The sequence below is a fragment of the Papilio machaon genome, chromosome 26 (assembly GCF_912999745.1).
Source record: "Papilio machaon chromosome 26, ilPapMach1.1, whole genome shotgun sequence".
NCBI lineage: Eukaryota > Metazoa > Arthropoda > Insecta > Lepidoptera > Papilionidae > Papilio > Papilio machaon.
The window spans coordinates 422565-436902 of record NC_060011.1 but is presented as its reverse complement, the minus strand read 5'-3'; the positions used below and the strand labels follow the sequence as shown (position 1 = coordinate 436902).

At 35.4% G+C, this 14338-nt stretch overlaps 1 long non-coding RNA gene across 1 annotated transcript in view; it reads left to right on the top strand.

Annotated features, from left to right (window-relative positions):
• The first annotated feature begins 2117 nt into the window (after positions 1–2117).
• Positions 2118–14338, top strand: part of LOC123722518 — a 27991-nt gene continuing 15770 nt past the window's right edge. The window contains exon 1 of the long non-coding RNA XR_006756502.1: positions 2118–2214. This is a non-coding gene — a long non-coding RNA (uncharacterized LOC123722518). The remainder of the gene's footprint in view (positions 2215–14338) is intronic.

Sequence of the window (14338 nt, the reverse complement as noted above, 5' to 3'; positions counted from 1 at the left end):
CGGTACGAAGACATTAGATGTATATGGTGTTGACGTAAGTGGTACTGGTGGGTTCTGGTTACTAACCACAAAGTATACAACATGCAATTTGTTAATATTTCTGATCTCTATAAAACCCGTTGGATAGGCTGACGTTTGGAAATGACAGCTTTGACTTTGCTCCGATTTAAAGGCACCTATTGATGTTACTGACAGTTCAATCTATCTCTATTATTAGTTCAAGTCCACACCACCGCCATCAACCGCAACCGTCAGCGTTAAAATGGCGATAATCAAACAAGCACAAAATACAACGCTTGTAGTCCACCTTACAAATATTACAAATATGAATGTTTAGATGGATGTTTGTTAGAAGGTATTTACAGAACTGCTCAACGGATCTCTATGAATAGGCATAGACGTAGAACATAGTCTGGAAGAACACATAGGTTACTAATTACGTTTCTTTTTAAGTCCATGAGGACGGAGTCGTGAGACAGCTAGTAAATATATAAGAGAATATAGAAGAAAGAAGAAGAGAATATATAGAAGAGGTCAATATTAAGTTTTTAATTTAAAAAAATTATTGACAGTGAATCTATTGACCGAAGTAATAATTACAATTACGGTAAAAAAATATTATGTATACGGTAAAAAAATAATATGTATAATGTGTTTAGACCTCGATATTGTAGAGGTCAGTAAATAACTCACATTACATAAACTCAAACTGCAATTTAGCGTGGGAGCCGCCAAAATGAGTTAAGTACATTCGCGCACAGAATTCAAATTTATTTATACATTTCTCAATTTTAATCCACATATAATAACAATGGTGGACTTAGTTCTTAGAACCATAGCAGTCATTGTAAAATTCGAAAACTTTAATAAAATTAAGCAAAATATTATAAGTATTATAAACCAATAAATAAATTTAATGGCACTAGAAACGCACATATTACTTGAAATAATAAAGGAAGCTGGTTGAATTACCATCGTATTGTTTTGTAACATTAAACACAACATGTTTTTTAAATTTGTTACTCACCGAAGTTTTATAAACTAGTCTACCTCTCGACTCCTAAGCAATAATTTCTTATGCATTATCTATACTTTTCGTCCATTACACACTTGTGTGCTCGAATGTACGTGTAATATGAGCAGAGCAAATTTAATGTTCCACCTGGGCCCGCACCGATATCGACGTATTGCCGGCCTGAAAAATGGCCCACTGACGCCCCCCGCCCTCACGCCCCGCCGCCCTAACGCCCCGGACATGATTTATGTTCTGTTTATTATTTCATCATACTCGTACTATTGCATTTTCTAACAGTCCTCCTTAAAAGAATGATAAGAAATAGTGAACAAAATTAAAAACAAATTACAGTAGTTTAGAAAATCTTCAAAATTTATTTTAATTTTTAAAACGAAGCCAGGGTACTATTATAGCGGGAAAACTGGTTCAATAACATAATGTCATTTACATTTTTTTATAGAAATGAAAGTACTCGATAAGATAACCAACGGCCAACAAAGTAAAAAAAGAAATGAAATGGATAATTTTTAAGAATTAAATATATTTTGAATTATTGGAAAAAGAAAAGACAATATGTTACTATAAAAAGACACGCTACATTTTGTTTTGAAAAGTAATGCTCTACTGTCTGTTTACATTATTTCTATCTTAAGTAAAACCATTGCACATAACATAAAAGTTATTAATACTTAAACCTTGTTAGCGTGTAGACAAGTTCAGAGCTTTTTAAGATAAAATTTTCACCCTATAAATGCGCTAAAGGCGAAAAACAAGAGATCGTACGCCGTAAACTCAACAACGGGTTTCGTTAAGCGGTCGCTTTCCACGCCATGTTCCCGCCCTCAGTTCCGAGTTAGACGCGTTCCTGGCTGAACGTACGCGACTGTTGCTTTTACGATCGCTAACGTATACGCAAAAAAAATTTGATCATCAGCGCGGGCTTTTATATTTTTTTTTTATGGATGCGTTCTAATATCAAATTAAAATTGTTTTATTTTTAAATTGTTTTTATGACGTTTGATTAAAATATTGTTTTTTTTTTTATTATAATTTATTACTTGTTGCGTAATTTATTGCTGTTTATAATTTTTTGTGTTGGTGTTGTTTTATTTGAAGTGATTTATTTTTTGTGTGCGTTGTTGTGAGACTGCAGCGAGAGCCGGCAGTGCTGTCAGTTGTCAGCTGTCAAAAACGTTGAGGTAAGTCTGCTTGTGAATTATTGCTGCGGTATGAATTACGCTGAAACAATTTTCATATTACATATTTTTGTTTGGAACATATTGTAAGAATAAGTAAGAATGTTGTTCATTAAAACTGAAATACAATTACCTAACCGATATGATTTTTTCTTAAGTTCTAATGTGTTTTATGTAGTTTTTTATTTTATTAAAGTCCGTGTAAATACAACATATACCCCGTTATCATCAGTTTTTTTTTTATAAAATTCATTAATTAAACAGTAATTAACATTTCATTTACTTGTAATTAAACCTAAAAGAAGAGATCTGACTGCGTCATTGGATATTTGTAACCTCTGTCTATTCCATTTTGTGAGATTTTTTGTAGTGAGAAAAATATTTAAATTGATGCTTATAATTTTTAGTACACTTATTATTCGTATAATTAATAAATATTTTTAAACATCTGTGCATTAAATTATTATTGTTATACAAATGTTCACGTTTATTTTCGAAATCGATTTCCTCCAAAAAGTATGAATGGCATAATTTAATATGTACATAAACTTGGCTCAAAAAAAGAGAATATTAAAAAAAACCAGATGGCGCGGGAGCCGCAGCGCCCGAACACTATCGGCGGGAATAAATAAAATGTTATTAGATTTCATAAAGCGGCACCTGGGCGCAGCATCAGCTGCCATAGCCAATATAGAGTCATTAAACCCTTCGACGCCGAGAGCCATTTTGAATGTTTTCTCTACTTTTCCCGCTCTTTTTATTGTCAAAGAGATGAGATGCATATCGAGGATTCTTTTGAAACAAGCTTTGTTGAAAATTTCAATTTAGCCTTGCCTAATGTTGTAGAATTTTCTAGTTTCCTATTATTAATAACTTTCAAGATGGATCAATTTCAGATTACTCTTCCCGAAAGAATGGTTAAATAGGTTTTATATGAAAAAAACGTTGTTAACACTATTACAGCCGCCATGTCAGTTGTTTAGTGACAGACCCTTAAATAAGATTTTGAATCACAAATGACTACGAAGCAAGTGAGACATTCATACGCAGTAAATTCTAAACTAACCTAAAAACGTACCTAATCTTTTGTCTGTTATGAAATCCGTTTCCATCCTATATGTGGCAAGAGCACACCTGCGCTAATTGCAGTTTGCGGCTAGTTGGCCGTGTAGTTTGGCCACACGTGTGCCAAATGTGAAAACATCCACTCGATTTTAATGTGAGAAACGATTAACGCCATGTTAAGTAAGGCATTAATATGCGTTAAAATTTTGTAATAATGTATCTTATTACGGTATATTACATTATTGAGAGATTTGTAGAAAAATAAATTGTAATTTCACCCGTGCATCAATGTAATTTAATAAAAGTTTTTTTGGTGTTTTAGTTTAGGTTCTCAATGTTTCGAATATTATATGCGATGCGGCGGGAAATAAATGGCCGTAATGTATCTATAATTGAAAACGATTCAATATTTTTTTTAATTAACCTTAGATAGAAACGATTAGCGACCAATATGTTGGTTGAAATCTACGTAATATTATTAATATTATAAATGCGAATCTTTAGATAAATGGATGGATGTTACAAGGTTTCTGCAGAATAACTCAACAGATCTTAATAAAATTTGGCATAGACGAAGAACATAGTCTAGAAGAACATATCGACGCTGGAAAGCATAAACGCTGTAACCCTTGAAATCGCGAATATGTTTTTCACACGTTAATAATTTCAACCATTATCAAACGATAATGATTTTATTATAGGTTAGCAAAAACTACACAACATTGCTAAATACCGCATGCTTGTAGACGTATCAGCTCACGAGTTATCATTTTTTGGCTCTCCTGTAAAGTTCATACTTTCGGGGTTACAGCGTTTACGCTTTCCAGAGTCGATATAGGCTACTAAGTTTTTTAATTACGTGCGGATATAGTCACTGGCGATAGCTAGTATATTTTTAAAAAGAGTAAATGCGTTTAATTTGTAGAGCAAATGATTGTGTGTTAACATCAGATTGTGGCATTAGGTTGGCAGGCTTGACGAGGCATGCGGGTATGATGCGGGCGCCCCTATTCATTTCAATTGTGTTCGGTGCTTTATTAAAATGTGTATTTGTGATAAGAGAACGATCTTGCAGCGATCTATGTTTTCTTCCAGACTGTGTTCTAAATCTGTACAAAAAATCATCGAGATACATACAACCTTTTTAAAGATATCTTCTAACAAACATTCATCCATCTATCTATCCATACTTACAACCAAATGCATTTATAAGATTAGTAGTAATATAAGCCAATCCACCAAGCCAGCCAATAATTTATTATTCAAGCCAGTATCAAGTTATCTATATATATATAAAAGAAAGTCGTGTAAGTTACACTATTTATAACTCAAGAACTGCTGAATCGATTTGACTGAAAATTGGTGGGCAGGTAGCTTAGAACCAGGAAACGGACATAGGATATTTTTTACCCCATTTTCTATTTTTTATTCCGCGCGGACGGAGTCGCGGGTATAAGCTAGTATATATATAAATAGAAAAGCTGACACAATAGTATACTTATATGAAAATTATAATTCAAGACAGTATCGTGCAAAACTCTGTATCACTTGTGTAAACTTGCGCGCGTGCCGTTTGTCTGTTTGTATGCTTGTCCAGGTGTGTGTCTCTTTGTTTTACAACAGGTGTGTCTGTACGTGTTACAGGGGGCCCGAGGTGTTCAAAGAAACTTTTTGTAGATTGTTTTAAAAAAAATTACTTTCACGAACGATATTTATTTTTAGCCGACTTCAAAAAAGAAGGAGGTTATTATAGTTAGAAGATCTTTGCATAGAACATATCATTTCTGTCATTAACTTTGAAAAAACAGTGGTAACAGTATTTTTAAACGAGGATTTAGGTCTCAAAACCAACAGTTAGTGGTAGTAAATGAAGCAGCCCCACTCTTGGAGCTCGAGCCTACCTTAAGTTAGGGGTGATTAGGCATTAGGTTTCTGGTCCAGTGTGTATTGGTTGACACATTTTAATATTTCTTTGTAGATATACAGTGGACCCCCGATAATCCGGCCCCTGTCTAATCCGGCGCCCCCTGTAATCCGACATGACTTAGAATTACATAAATTAAGTCTGATTTGTACTTCAAAGTACATACATATGTACGTATAATATATAGATTCTTGTCATTAGATATGTAATTTGTCAGATTACAAGGTACTCTTTCGTAAAAAAATCCGGACTATAGGGGTCTTAGGCAGTGCTCTATAATCCGACAAATTCGATAGTCCGACACTGCCCTGCATAATGTTTGCCGGATTACCGGGGGTCCACTGTATGTCGTCATATTCATCAGCTCACTATACGTCCCCACTGAGGGGTTCGAAGCCTACCCCAAGTGAGAGGTGACTAAGCCTTAGCCAACGCTAGCCGAGTGCGAGTTGACTTCACGCATACCTTTGAAATTTTTCACAGATATATGCAGGTTGCATCACGATGTAAGAACGTTGGATAAATGCACATATCGATGACTCCTATGAATAATATAAGGGCCAATGTGCAAATTGACAACTTTACAGGAGAGGCTCTCAAAGTTTTAACCATACAGGAAAAGATGTCGTATAGGCCCTTTTACTTTAGCAAAAAAGACGTTTACACCAGTAAATGTGTATTTGAGTTTAGTGCATATTTTTAACTAGACTAAGACGTAGCTTTTAACTGAAAAAAGTAATAATCATCAATTTGTTACTTTGGTCCTAATACATAGGACTAGGGTTGCCAGGTCGCCAAAACTAGCCGGACAGACTAGCCAGTTTGGCCGGACATTTGGGTAGAAAGGTCGGACACCCTATATTATTATTAGGATTTTGTCTCCGTATTAATAGGTACACTCTCGTTTGGGAAATGTAAAAAGCCTAACAAAAGCCGGACAACCGTTTATTTTGGCCGGACACGCAATCAAAAAGCCTACGTATGTCCGGCTTTATCCGGACGCCTGGCAACGCTACATAGGACCCATCGACCACATCAGGTTATATTATTACCTTATTATTTGTAGTTAATTAATGAAAATGGTAATCTTAAAAGTTATATCTATATATCTATATATATAAAAGAAAGTCGTGTTAGTTACACTATTTATAACTCAGGAACGGCTGAATCGATTTGACTGAAAATTGGTGGGCAGGTAGCTTAGAACCAGGAAACGGACATAGGATAATTTTTACCCCATTTTCTATTTTTTTTTATTCCGCGCGGACGGAGTCGCGGGTGAAAGCTAGTCTATATATATAAAAGAAAGTCGTGTTAGTTACACCATTTATAACTCAAGAACGGCTGAATCGATTTGACTGAAAATTGGTGGGCAGGTAGCTTAGAACCAGGAATAGGACATAGGATAATTTTTACCCCGTTTTCTTTTCTTTTTTTTTTATTTTTTATTCCGCGCGGACGGAGTCGCGGGAAAAAGCTAGTATATATATATATATATAAAAGAAAGTCGTGTTAGTTACACTATTTATAACTCAAGAACGGCTGAATCGATTTGACTGAAAATTGGTGGGCAGGTAGCTTAGAACCAGGAAACGGACATAGGATTTTTACCCCGTTTTCTATTTTTTATTCCGCGCGGACGGAGTCGCGGGTAAAAGCTAGTTGAATATATAATTTAATTTAAATGATTTATAAATGCAAGTATACATTTCGGTACAGTTGTATTTAACACTAATAAATGTAACACTTAGCAATGTTCGTCTTGCAGTGGCTGGCAATCGCTTGGCAATAGCTTGGCAATAGCTCGGCAATAGCTGGCACATTCCCCGGAGAGCACCTGCGCCTTAATTGTTCCCCTAATGACTTGCATTACGTAAGAACCAGGACTAATGGCGCCTACAGACCGTTTAATAAAAGAATTACAAATTATTCCTTTACATTACTGTAATATACATCTTACTAATATTATAAATGCGAGCGTTTAGATGGATGGATGTTTGTTTGAAGGTATCTCCGGTACGGCTCAACAGATCTAGATGAATTTAGGTACAGATGTAGAACATAGTCTGGAAAAACACATAGACTACTTGTTATTCTGAGCGGGACAACTACTAGTTATCTAAATTTTAATGTAAAATAAATGAAAGGAGGTTTACGTAATAAATTTATGGCGCGAAAGTGAACGGCAATGTTGGTCGGGGCTGTTCCAGATGGACTTATACCATCAAGATTGATAAAATACTCAAGAAAGGCGGTATTAAGAGCACCTAAAACCGACATACATGTATGATTAGATGTATGAATGTAGATGAAGCGAGAGACATGTGTCAGGACCGTGATATATGGAGGTCTATGGTCTTTTCCTTCCCCTCTGAGTTATTTTGTTGTTGAAAGTAAAATTGTTTGTATATTTCTATATTTCGTAAGGAAATGATGAAAAAAAAATATTTTTATTTGCATATTATGTACACGACTGTACGCATACAATAGAGAGATAGTACATGAATGTAGCATGTTGTTTTAGATTTGGATCTGCACCTTTTTACGCGAGTGTACATGTACATAACTATGACAACGAACATCACAAGGATCTGAATTCAAATTTGGAACTGCACATAATTTGTACAAAATTGAAGCACGATAAGATGCACATTGTACGCGATTTTACACAAAAATATCTACAGTTACAGGCCAGCACGTGCATTCAGTTTTGAAACTGCACATCTGTGAGATTGTACACAACTCCATGTGGCAGTACGGAATTGTACGCGAGTGTACGCGGCGTGCGCGCAGCTGCTGCTATTTTGAAGACAACCGCACGCGTCCCCATTTGACACACAACACTAACAAACACATTTATCTTGATGACAATACTAAATGTGATATTTAACACATGTTTTTTGTTTATTCGAAACATTTTTTCGTATTTAAAAGATAAAATAAATTCTGTACATTTTATTGCTATTTAGATTCGTAAAGATATTGTCTATTATAAACTTTTCAAAATTTGTACAGAATCAATGAAGAATTTCTTCAATACGGCATAAGATAATATTCTCATTAAATGCATTTTTAATGTTTACTAAACTTTATTTGTAATTGTTAGTATATACTAGCTGTCGCCTGCGACTCTTTCCGCGCGGAATTTAAAAAAAAACTTAATAAGCCTACCAGCCTATGTGTTTACAACCCAGCCTATGTGTTTTTACAGTCTATGTTCTTCATCTGTGCCAAATTTCATCAAGACCCGACCGATATATGGCCACGCTTAAACTCCAAAATTTCATTGAAATTTTGACGTCTGTCAGATTATAAGCGATTTAAGATACGTTTCAGTGGACTTTTTTTATCGAGGGGGAAATCTTCAAAAAGATACCCTGCCTTATCGGGGCAAAGACAGGGTAATGTGAGATATCTACTCACTATAACCCCCCTCGCTGGCCATCCTCAAGTGCAACTTTGAGGGACTCGGGATCTCCAATGGAACGCACCGGTACACTTTTCAGAGGGCCTAGCACGAATAATTGTGACAATGTCCTTCGTATCAACATCGATATTTTTGACGTATTTTACGCCCAATATAGAACGCTGCACAAATTTTAATACAAATTGCGTCGATGATGATACGATGTCAATTTTCACAAATATCCGTGCTACATCCACAGTATTCGGCCGATTCATATAAAATTCAAAACTAACTAGAGATTGCAAGACCCTTGAGACCCCGTATATTCGATGAGGCGATGTAGTGTCGTGCTGGTATGCCATCAATCAGGCAATAGTACCCGAGCCCTCAGTATTGATGATATTAATTATCCGGTGTCGGTACACAATCTATCGGCTCGTGCGGGCTATAACCCCTCACCCTGCTTGTACCGTGAGCAAAACACACATTGAAAATATTTTTATAAGTTTTTTTAAGTGTTATGACTTGAAAATAGATGATACTAGCTTTTACCCGTGACTCCGTCCGCGCGGAATAAAAAATAGAAAACGGGGTAAAAATTATCCTATGTCCGTTTCCTGGTTCTAAGCTAACTGCCCACCAATTTTCAGTCAAATCGATTCAACCGTTCTTTAGTTATAAATAGTGTAACTAACACGACTTTCTTTTATATATATATATAGATTAACTATTATGTCAACAAGAGTGATATAGTAAAACAATATTTCAACCAGTGAAAAAGGCGCTGTTGAGGTTAGTTCTGACAGAATATATATAAAACCTACTTAGACATAGATAATTACGTAAGCACGACAGACCGCCAAGTTTCATCCACACCATCTCGATGGCTGGCAATCCACAACCGTGCGGTTTTCGTGTAGCTTTCTACCGCTTACCACCGCGTTGTGGAATGGTCTGTCCTCGGCGGTATTTTCAAACCGCTACGACTTAGGGTCCTTCAAGAAGCGAGCGTATCATCTGAAAGGCCGGCAACGCATCTGCGATTCCTCTGGTATTGCAGATGTCCATGGGCGTCGATGAACACCTTAGTGTTCCCGCTGATCGTTTGCCACCTTCTCTTATAAAAAAAGTTAGTTTATGTTATTATTTCTTAACTATGTTAAGCAAGAAAAAAAAATTAAAATAATGTTATTGATACCAATTAAATTCATAACCTAAAATTACTGTAGTACAAAATGGTTGAACAAATAACAAAGCCGAATTTAAATATAATAACTTGTTAATTTCAGTTATTCATAATTTGTCAAAGGAAATTGTTATGACGACGGTACATGAGCCCGCATCGTATACAGCCCGTGTCCCCCGGAGTTGTTTGGGATAATTTTATCTCAGTTTACACACGTTGACGCCCGCCGATATCTGTCCGTCCGTACCGCATTGACTGTGCCCTGGTCTGCTGCGGTCTGGACTACACACTCCGGTCAAGACATGTTACTCTGGAACGGACCAAGACGCGTTTGTTTATGAAGACGGAATTTATTGCGTTATTAACTCGTCCTAGAATAGTAGGTTCTGTTAGTATTTTTATACGTACTTTCGAATGTTATACGAGAAAACACAGTTTAATATTAATTATTATTATTGGGACCGTATTATTATAATATAAAACTGAGCTATTTCAAAAGAATTTTACCATTGAAATGAAACAAAAGCATATTAACTAATAACTAACTAAAAAAAATCTCATTTCTATTTAGTTATTATTCTTCATAATTGAAATATTTTGAATAACCACATTTGTTTTGCTAATAAATACAAAATACCACAGATACATAATTATATACACAAATGAGTAATGCTACTAATAAATAAATAACATAGCTATTCAATAAATTAAACAATTAAATCACAATTATAAAGCGGATTCGCTCAAACTGTATATAATTTTTTTTTATAATCTGTATTTTTCTACTGACTTCTGACAGGTCGAGGTCATTGACCCGCACATCTTTTTAAATTGCATAGTAGATATAAATCAAACAACCTTAGAGACCGGCATGCCACCATACCGCGGTTATCTCGAATATTTTCACACAATATGCCAGCAATGTATGCGGGGCCCGCAGACCAGTGCCGACCTTGTCAAACAATTACACATAAAAGAGTTTTAAATTATCATTAATGATTTACACATTGTTTAAATATACATACAGCTTTATTAGGTCTTTTTTGAACATTTGTTCAAATTCTTATTAAAAACTGCAACGTGCATATATTTGTCAAACTTTTCTGGAAGTTTTCTATCCGAAAAATGACTTAAGTAACATAGACTGTTTTTTTCTTAATTTGCTGTCAAACTTTAAAATTTAGTCCAGCAACACCGCACATCAACATGTTACTTAAGGCTAAAGGACACCGATATCCAATGCCTTAATAAATTAAAAAAAAAATATGTTACTTAACTTTAAATGTAGAGTCAAAGGCTGATTGTTTATTTTTCATTTTATCTTGTTATATTTTTAAATTTCAATTTAACCTCAAAGCCCGACATTACAAGTTGCCAGTGACATCGACACAGTTTTTGCTCATAATCTCGTGTGTAGCGCTGGCGTAGCGGGTTGGCGGGTTGGCGCCATAATCGAGCTGTCAACAGCAAACGCGCGGGAAGCAAAACTTTGATTAAAAGCAATCCAATCAAGTAAACTGGCGGGAATGGTGGGCCGTGCCTAGATAATGTGCCGTGAGAAATTCACAGGTGGGGGCGTTTCATTAAAACGCCGACAGTTTTCGTTAGTTAGATTTTGAGGTTAAGTTTAGAGAGTTGTCAGATAAAAAAATAACGTTTTCATTTTTCCAAACTGCTGTTTGGGTACAATTATTTTATAAAGAAATTAAATTAATAATGCTTTCTGTACTTTCACTTTTTCAACCATTAAAAAGATATTACGTATTTTGAGTAATTACTTAAGTGACATAGTAAATTTCCTGGCTAATAAGTTCTCCTTACTAATAAGTACTAATTCTTTTTTTTTTTTTTTTTCTCTTTATTTTTATAGGTACTTTGGTTCATAAAGTACTAATTCTTAATTAATGATTCAAAATCTACGAAAATAAATCTACGAAAATAGAAATTTGAAGTTTTCTCTTCCAATCAGTTGGGTAATAGATAGCGTTTCAATTCGGTTCAGTTAAGTAATTTGGTACATGCAATAGTTTGTTATAAATTATAAGCAAATTATAATTGCCTTCACCCTTTGACAGTTCACCATCAATTTCCTGAGATTCAAAAGGCGCCTATTGCTCCTGATGGCGACCTGTATTCCTGCCTCCTGCCTCCTGCTTGCAACTCGAGTGTCGACGGCGCGGGTGCCGCTGACAGCTCCATTACCCCTCCCCCCTTACACTCCCCGCCAACCCGCCTAAACCAGTTTCAACCAGCTTCAGCTAAATATTCACAGGATTTAAACTTCGGTGACAGATATTTTGGCGGGAAATCGTTAACTAAAATGGCGGCAAGTTTGCTTTTTAATTGAATTCGACTGAAAGTTATATTGGCTTTAACAGCTTACAAATCTACCGTTTCAATTTATTTGTGTAGGTTTGCGGACGCATTTATATGGAATAAATTAGATTCAATACAGCTGTCGAATGTTTTATATACCTAAATTTCAATTGTGGTAATTTCGTAGTTGTTTGAACAAAGTAAATTACAATAATTATTAATTTTGGTCACACGGTTATTATAATCTGGCATTAAATTATAAGAACTATCGAACAGATAATAAATACAATTCTGTTTTTAAAATTACTTCAATATTTTTGTTTTTTAAAAACAAAACATTGCAATTTGTTTTTATATCTTAATGACCAGAAGTACAAAACACTTCACCGTATAGTGGAACATTCTAGAACTACATGATTTACTCTCGTACTTATTGAAGGTGATAAAAGGGACGATTTAGTATATGGCAGATTTTATATTTTCCTGGTCACCCTATAAATATACTTGTTCGTATATTCACGAAACAAGGAATTCAATACCACTCCCGAACGAATTAGTTAAACCAAAACATGACACTGGCCCGATTTGTAAAGTCAGAGCTGCAAACAAGCAATTGAAAACTGTCTACTCAACATTCTACGTGCATTGAGACTCAATAAAACTCAAGGAAATAGTCTGTACTCGAAGCGTTCATGAGTCGACAGAATTCGTTAGATATTGAGTTATTATTACAGGTAGGGTTGCCAGGTTGCCAAACCTACTAGCGGGACAGACCAGCCAGTTTGGCCGGACATTTGGATAGAAAGGTCGGACCTATATTATTTAGGATTTTGTCTCAGTATTAATAGGTACACTCTCGTTTGGTAAATGTAAAAAGCCTAACAAAAGCCGGTAAACCGTTTATTTTGGCCGGACACGCAATCAAAAAGCCTACCTATGTCCGGCTTTATCCGGACGCCTGGCAACACTGAGCCGTTTCTCTCCGGTTTTTTAATGATTGTTTGAGCTTGTAAAAGTCGCAATTTCACTGATAAAAAGCAAAATCTAATACAGTTAACACCACACGTCAAAGAAGATGTACATCTTTGATAAGAAATAAGAACCATACATTCTTAATGCAACAATAACTGCAATTTAATTATTCATAATTATGTTAATGAAAACAATGCGAATTGCGCTTTTGTTTTTTTACATAATTTGCGCGGGATTTTTAAATGAATGCATTCTGTTTATGACGTTTGAACAATAGACTAAATATGTACCTAGTTATATTTATTATAATTATATTTCAGTTTGTGAATTTACAATTAACAAAATGCACTCAAAAGTAACATAAAAAAACAATTTCAAACAAAATGCACTCAAAAGTAACATAAAAAAACAATTTCAAACAAAATGCATTCAAAAGTACCATAAAAAAATAATCTCAAACAAAATCCACTAAAAAGAAACAAAATAATGACATGAAAACTTCTTTCTTTCTTTCTTCTCTCTTTCAAAAACCCTCTAAACTCTAAAGAAAGTTCTCTTCTTTCTTGTAACATGTCTATATTGTATAATTATTGTTGTTTCGCAGTCGGTGTCGGCCGAAGTAAATAGGTGACATTTTATATTTGAGATGTATTAGACATACTTACGTTTAGGTCCCTACTTAGGCCGAAACCGACTCGGCTTTGCATAGCAAAAAGATTTCAATTGGAACATTCCAAAAACTGAAATAACACGGGCACATATCAAACGAATCAATTTGGCCGCTTCAGATAAATAAAGCGCGGTCCGGAGGCTGCGGTTGACAGGCCGGCTGCGAGGGATTGCCGGCGCAGATGTTGCCGCCCCCCAACCTCCTAGAACACCCTCTAGCGACCCCCTACAGCCCCGGGGCACCCCCGCGCGGGGGCAAAGGATTACAATTATCGATGTTTGAGAAAAAGGTGGCCGGCTCAGCAAGTGTTCAGTACGATGTTCACGCTAATGATCACGCTTCTTCCATTATAGGGGTAGACAGGGCTAGCATCAATGAGGTTTGTTTTACGAATTTTGAAAACACTTTCGTGAAATTTTGTATTATTTTAATATGCAATGATTATTGTTTGAAAACCATATAAGGCTTCGAGACTTTATTTATCTATTGTTGATTCATATGAAACAGATGCCGAGAGAAATAATTTTTTAACTAATTTAAAACACGTCTCGAAAAGTTATCCGTTCTCAAGTTTAGAATTCCCGCGGG